Source organism: Phytophthora infestans, genomic scaffold (assembly GCF_000142945.1).
Source record: "Phytophthora infestans T30-4 supercont1.137 genomic scaffold, whole genome shotgun sequence".
Taxonomy (NCBI): Eukaryota; Oomycota; class Peronosporomycetes; order Peronosporales; family Peronosporaceae; genus Phytophthora; species Phytophthora infestans.
Window position 1 is genome coordinate 1,969 of NW_003303622.1, and position 6,032 is coordinate 8,000.

A 6,032-nucleotide genomic window follows, 5' to 3' on the forward strand; every position below is an offset into this window, starting at 1 on the left:
TGTACCTGATTCAGGGCAATGACATTCGGTCACAGAAATCAGCGGTATACTATTTGTGGTCGATCACTTTAGCGAAAAGTCAACATTTATCTTCTTAAACGCTGACATATCTGCTGCAGATAAGTCACCCGTTTAATCGATATTTGGCAGGCCTCCAGTGGTGCGAAAGAATATACAACTAAGAAACAAGCGGTAATCGTACCTAATGTGGATTGGTCTGAGACATCTAAGTCACTGCAAGATATCATCATACATGATCCGAGACTCATTTCGTATGTAGCCAATCAGAAGAAAAGAACTTCAGAGACATTCCCAGATTATAACAAACCGCTGGTGATATGGATGAATATGATAGTTTATCGGACCATACTTATAAATTTGTATGGGTATATACTGGCAATTACCTGCCAGCAAATATCACCAACCAATCACAGCTAATCTAAATCATGATTTTAGCCAATCGGATGCAGTAGGTATAGGTGAGTCATCCAAGCCACTCGATCGGACGTATCAACTCCGATAAAACTCTAAACTATGTGTATGTTCATTCAGTTGTCAAGAGGTAGACGTATCACTTTCATATTCCTCTTTATCGGACCTTCGCGATGGGTTTGGAGGAATTGCAACCTGGCAACACATTGCGGGCTATGGCAACTGCTGTCGCAGCATTTTCCAAGTTTTTAAAGGGTGAGGATGTTGAGGAGGATTACGTTACGAAATGTATTGAGGAGGATGAGAGTGGCAAGAGCTTTGTGTGCGTCATGGATAAGTTTGGAATGTATCTTGCGTTTAGTGAAGGAAAGAAGTGTAAATTGCTTGCACGAAACACTGCAATGCATAACTATCGCCAAGCAAAAATTTGGCTCCTAGAGCAATTTCCTCAGCACCAAGCTTCACTAGAATCGCGGCTGCTTAAAATGGGAAAAACTCTAGATAACTCTTGTCTGAAAGAAATGGTGGTGGCTTTGTAGCAAAGGCTCCACCATGTACAAAGGCTGATTTGAAAAAAATGGTTGTGTATTTGTATGTCAATGCATGTTCTGAGAGTGTCTACCAAGATGCTGCTCTATGTGGCTGCTCTGGTACCTGTTCGGGCGAGCTTCGGACCTGTCGATGATGAAGAAGCGGAACATCTCTATAGATGCCGCCCGTGTCTTATTCCTTCGCTTGGTCCGTGCGAAGACGTCGAAAGAACAAGGCTTGTATCTCTTCCCCGACGCCGACTTCACAACTTTCCCCTTGCTCGTTGTTGCTTTCGCCCTCTCCGTCCAAGCAGCACCGTGTTCAGCTCTCATCGGGAACCTTCCTGACCAAGTGCAGCAAACGCTGACCACACTATCACCTGACGTGCCGCTCGTGAACTCCTAAACGCATCACCGGCGACCTCTGGTCTTGCTACACCTGGTCCTCCTCCTCCTCGTAGTGCTGCGGCTCCGACAATCTACGCACATGTCAGCCGTATGCTTGATCGCGTCGCCCCTGCCGCCGGTGTGTCAGCTGCTCTCACGTCGCACGCTTTCCGTCGTGGTGGGGCCCAACCTGCCAACTGCTGCGAGAAGATGACCGCGCGCTGGATCTTTGATCGCCGATCTTGGAACCTAAGCACCACAAACAAAGGGGTCAGCTACATCTTCAACACAAGTAGTGAAGACCGCATGATTGCCAAGGTATTGAGTGGATACAAACCAAAGGACGTTGTCCCTCTCCAAGACCTGTCCAGCTTTGACGCCGACACGCTTGACACGATTGCCGAGTTCCAACGAGTGTGGTTTGCAGCTTGCTATCAAATAGAGACGGAGAGGTTCAACATCAACCGGAAGGCTCTAGATGTCCTGACCGCTTGCGTCGTTAGGCGCTACCCCGTCAAAAAGGGCTTGAATCCCAACAGTCCAGCCGTGCATCAAATCGAAACCTGTGTTACGCAGGCGGGACGTACGGTTACGGACCTCTTAGCCTGGTCGACGCATCTTGCAGAAGCGCAGCATTCCTGTAAAGACAACATAGAAGCATCCACCTCACCATCCATGCCAAAGAAACCAAGCCAAGAATAGAAGATCATCGAGCACCAGGCCTCTGTCATTAAACACCTTATGAGAATATTCCAAGCGCCAAGACTCCCGCATGGATATGATTGAGGCTAAGCTGAACGGTGATCCTGTAGCTGAAACGCGAAAAAGAAGCATTCAAGATGAAGACGCCACAGATGTGAGGAAACCCAAGCTAAAACAGCGTAGAGGATCAGCTAACTACCTTCATGCGACTTAGTTTACCTGGTACGCGCAAGGGCCACGCTGGTACGTCGAAACACCGAAGTAGCAGCGCTCGAAGGCCAAGCTGCTAGTCGCTTACATGAAGCTTTCTTCGACGACGGTTTCGTGCTCAGCCAAACCTCAGCGGACTACCGCGACCGAGTTCTGGAGCTGGGGAAGCGCGTCGAGAATGCCGTACTCAGGTACTTGAAAGTCAAACACAGCATCAGCTCTCGCGGATCGAGCGCGGTCCTCAAGCTCCTCCAGCGGGTCCACTGCACCGGCGCGCCAAATGCTAAGTTCCAGCGCCACCGCTAACTGCTCCAGACAGCTGCAATCCAAGACCCGTATCCTGGCTATACGCAGGACGTTCTTGAGGAGGTTAGTAAGTGGAACAAGCATTTAAATGAGAATGTATTCACCCTTCCTCACAGCATTAAGCTATGCCGACCTCAACACACTTATGCAGTCACCTTTCTTGCTGATCTGAGCTGTCCACGAAACTTGATCTTTGCTACAAGGCCTCTAGCCCAAGCATAAGCAATAACGATGATCCGATTTGAACAGGCATCCTCAAGGCCGAAATTTTGCGCTCTTCCAGTTAAGCTACATCGTTGGAAGGGGGGGGGGGTCAGAGGCGACCTGGAGGCTTGGAAGACCGTGCAGCCCGTACGGGAGATCAGCGTGGTTGCGTTGAAAAAAGTAAGACTGGCCGCCAAAGTGAGCTGTCGGCGACGGATTGACTGAAAGTGAGAGGATGCAAAACATTTAATACGTGTATTCTAACGCAAATAAAAGTGGCACGTTTTTACGGGCAGATATTTAACCAATAAGCAATAGTAGCTCTGATAACTGGCTGTCGCCAATCTTAATTTACCGGACAGATGCAAAATTATCCGGACGATCGTGGCGATTCTGCCTTATTGTTGAATATACTAACTCATACGCACGTGACTCTCATGCCAAAAATGCATAGAAAAACAAAATAGTGATTTTCTCAGCCCAGAGGGCGTTTCAGGCCATTTCCTGCCGTCTATAAAACAGTCTGTTTGACCACTCTTTGGCCTTCAGCGTCATTTCATATCAGGCATGCCCTCCCCTAAACCTCGTACATATCTGCGATAAGCTGTGTACAATACATAGGTCTGATAAGGTCACCCGGTCCGATAAATTTTGGTATGGCAATTAATTAATTTCGGAAATTTTTGTCGATGGCTACGATATAAAGCCAATTCTGATACAAAATCTCAAAAAAGATAGTCATTTCACGAAGAAAAATATAGCGAACGATATATACAACGGCATACGAGCTTAAATGTCTAAAACGATTTAATATCCGAGCGATTAAATGGGGAAGCAGCTACCGAGTTAAGGTTAGCGGTAGGACCGGTAAGATGGTGTATGCGAGAAACTTATCGCGCCTCAAAAACTTAGAGCTTGTAGCGAAGCTGTACAAGGTCAGTCTCAAGCGACTGGAGAATATCTTATCCCCAGACTATCAAACTGACCCTCACTATCGCTTTTTCAGGGGCAACCACATGATTTCGCACCTATACGAAGGAACCCACCGTAGTGAGTTCTATGACAAGCTTCACCACGTTCTTGAGAGTGAGACAAGTGCTTACAAAGTTAGCATAACCCTCGGCTATGACCTTGTTAGCAAAGCAGATCATTCTGATTCGAGATACTTCCACTCAAATTTCAGTAATACCTCTGTGTTCAACCTCACCGCCCCATCAGCAACGCTCGCCTGGATTCTCGCGGCGCGACCAGTACGTCTCATCAACCCACTTCTGTACTCGCAGAGGCAGGCGGTCCGGCCAGTTGTGTGCTCGCTTGTGGTTGCCGCAACGATCGCGGGTGCCTCCAGAACACGGGAGACCTGCCACATTCAGCAAACACGGTTCTTGTCCACGCCGGTTAAGCGGGATAAGACGTCGGATGCCGTCAGGAATCGCAGGTCTCCTAGCTTCGTCGCGGCGCTGGCGTCCGCCGGGGTCACGGGCAACTCTCCCGTCGTTGTCTGCTGGTTGGCTGAGAACACTGAGGAGGGCCATCGCCCGCAGCGGCGACTGGTAGTCGATGCATCGCAGCGTCTCACAGAAGCCCATCCACCACGACGCATCATCAACTTTGAGATTACCCCAGTGCCGTCCCGATGAACTTGTTCGCGTACATCAGTGTCAACCGAACGCGACCAGGAGTGTTGGCGGGATCAGCTTGCTTGTTCTTCGACACGAACGCCCGCAACCTCGACGTCAGCTTGCGCATGTGGTCGTACCACACCTCCTGGCCCAGTGCGTTCAAGCCGTGGAGGTAGCGTTGCTGAAGGACTAAAGTCGCTTGAGAAGTTGGCGTTCGTCGAGCCGTCTTCTAGGCACGCAATTTCGCGAATCTCCTTGAAGTGCATCACTGTTAGGCCACAAAACCTAAACGCCCGCTGAAGACTGCCATCAGGACGGCGGGTGTCACTTGGAACCTCACGCAGTCCAGCTCCCGAACACGCAGAACAAAATACATAGCAGATGTAACCTTACATGTCTCCGTACCGAAGTCACGGAACATTCGACTTGCGGCCAACATGTGGGCTTGCGGAGGATTGTAGTCGCCCTTCGCCTTCTTTGAGCCTTCTGGGAAGCTTGCGCTGGTCAGGTAACGGACTTCAGAAGGAGTCAGCTCTCCTTTCGAGCTTGATACCGTGACGATTGTGCCTGCGAACGCCCCACCCCATTGAGTACTTTCGCTACCGCGGAGCTGCCGCAAGCGTGCAACCTCATCGCGTGAGGAACGAAGCTCGCGCAACAGGTCCACTGGTGCTGCAGGCTGCGGTACGATGGGTGTTGGGTCAGGCTCTTGAAGAGAAGGATGGTCAGCAGGACCCTCGGCCGATGCCACACCGCGACCGGGCTCAAACGACGCCATAATGTGGACAGGTCGAAGTCTTTCCGGGAGCTCGGGCGAATCTCAGGAGCGGCTGGTGTAGGAGGTTGTACAACTGGTGGAGGGAGCTGCACGATCGGAGCAGTATTCCCTGCTGACTTCTCGCCCTCTTAGGCTTAGGAGTCGCCGCCTTGTCCTCCAGGCCGTGGTCGGACCCGTCTTCAGTGGCGTCGTCACTCTTCGCTCGACTGGTAGTAGCTGCAGGCGACGTGGTCGTGCGCTTGGGCGCCTTCTTCTTTCCCTTGCGGGCCTCGGCCGGCGCTGGAGAGGAAACGTTGCGGGCGGCAGCTCGCTTGCTCGTGCGAATCGGCGGAGGGTCCGAGGTGCTGCGGGCGGATGTATTGGTCCACGTCTCCTCTCCACCAGTGACGTCGACGACGTCGGCTGCTGGGACGGTAGAGGCGCTGTCGGACGGGGCCGTGGTGGCCCTGGACGATGGCGAGTTGGGTGCGCTGGAAGACATGGTGTAGGATGACCCCCCCCCCCTCTTTCTTGGTCGTAGTTCTTGTTCTCCAAATGCGAAGTGAGGAGTGGAGGCCATGTGTGTGGTTGGCAGCTTTCAAGAAGTACACGTACCGGTACTACGCCGGATATACCGGTCACAGATAATCTCGTGTGGAAAACACAATTCCCTTCCTCCGCTCCGCCCCACTACGGAATACACCGTGTTCAACACACATGTTGCTACTAACAGCAGAAGTGATGTTCGTATAGTAATTTAGGAGATTCGGTCCATGAAACTGGAGAAGGCTATGAAATCACGTAAAGCAGGACGAGGCGTGCGACTCGATATTACCCGACATGAAATCAAGAAAGACTACAAGCGAGCTCAAGGTGGATCCA

The 6,032-nt window shown here is 51.1% G+C and overlaps 1 pseudogene across 1 annotated transcript; it reads right to left on the bottom strand.

Annotated features, from left to right (window-relative positions):
* Positions 1–2,793: 2,793 nt before the first annotated feature.
* PITG_30627 lies at positions 2,794–2,865 on the bottom strand (annotated as a pseudogene). Its single transcript has one exon. The product of its transcript is annotated as a tRNA-OTHER (tRNA).
* Between the last annotated feature and the right edge of the window lie 3,167 nt (positions 2,866–6,032).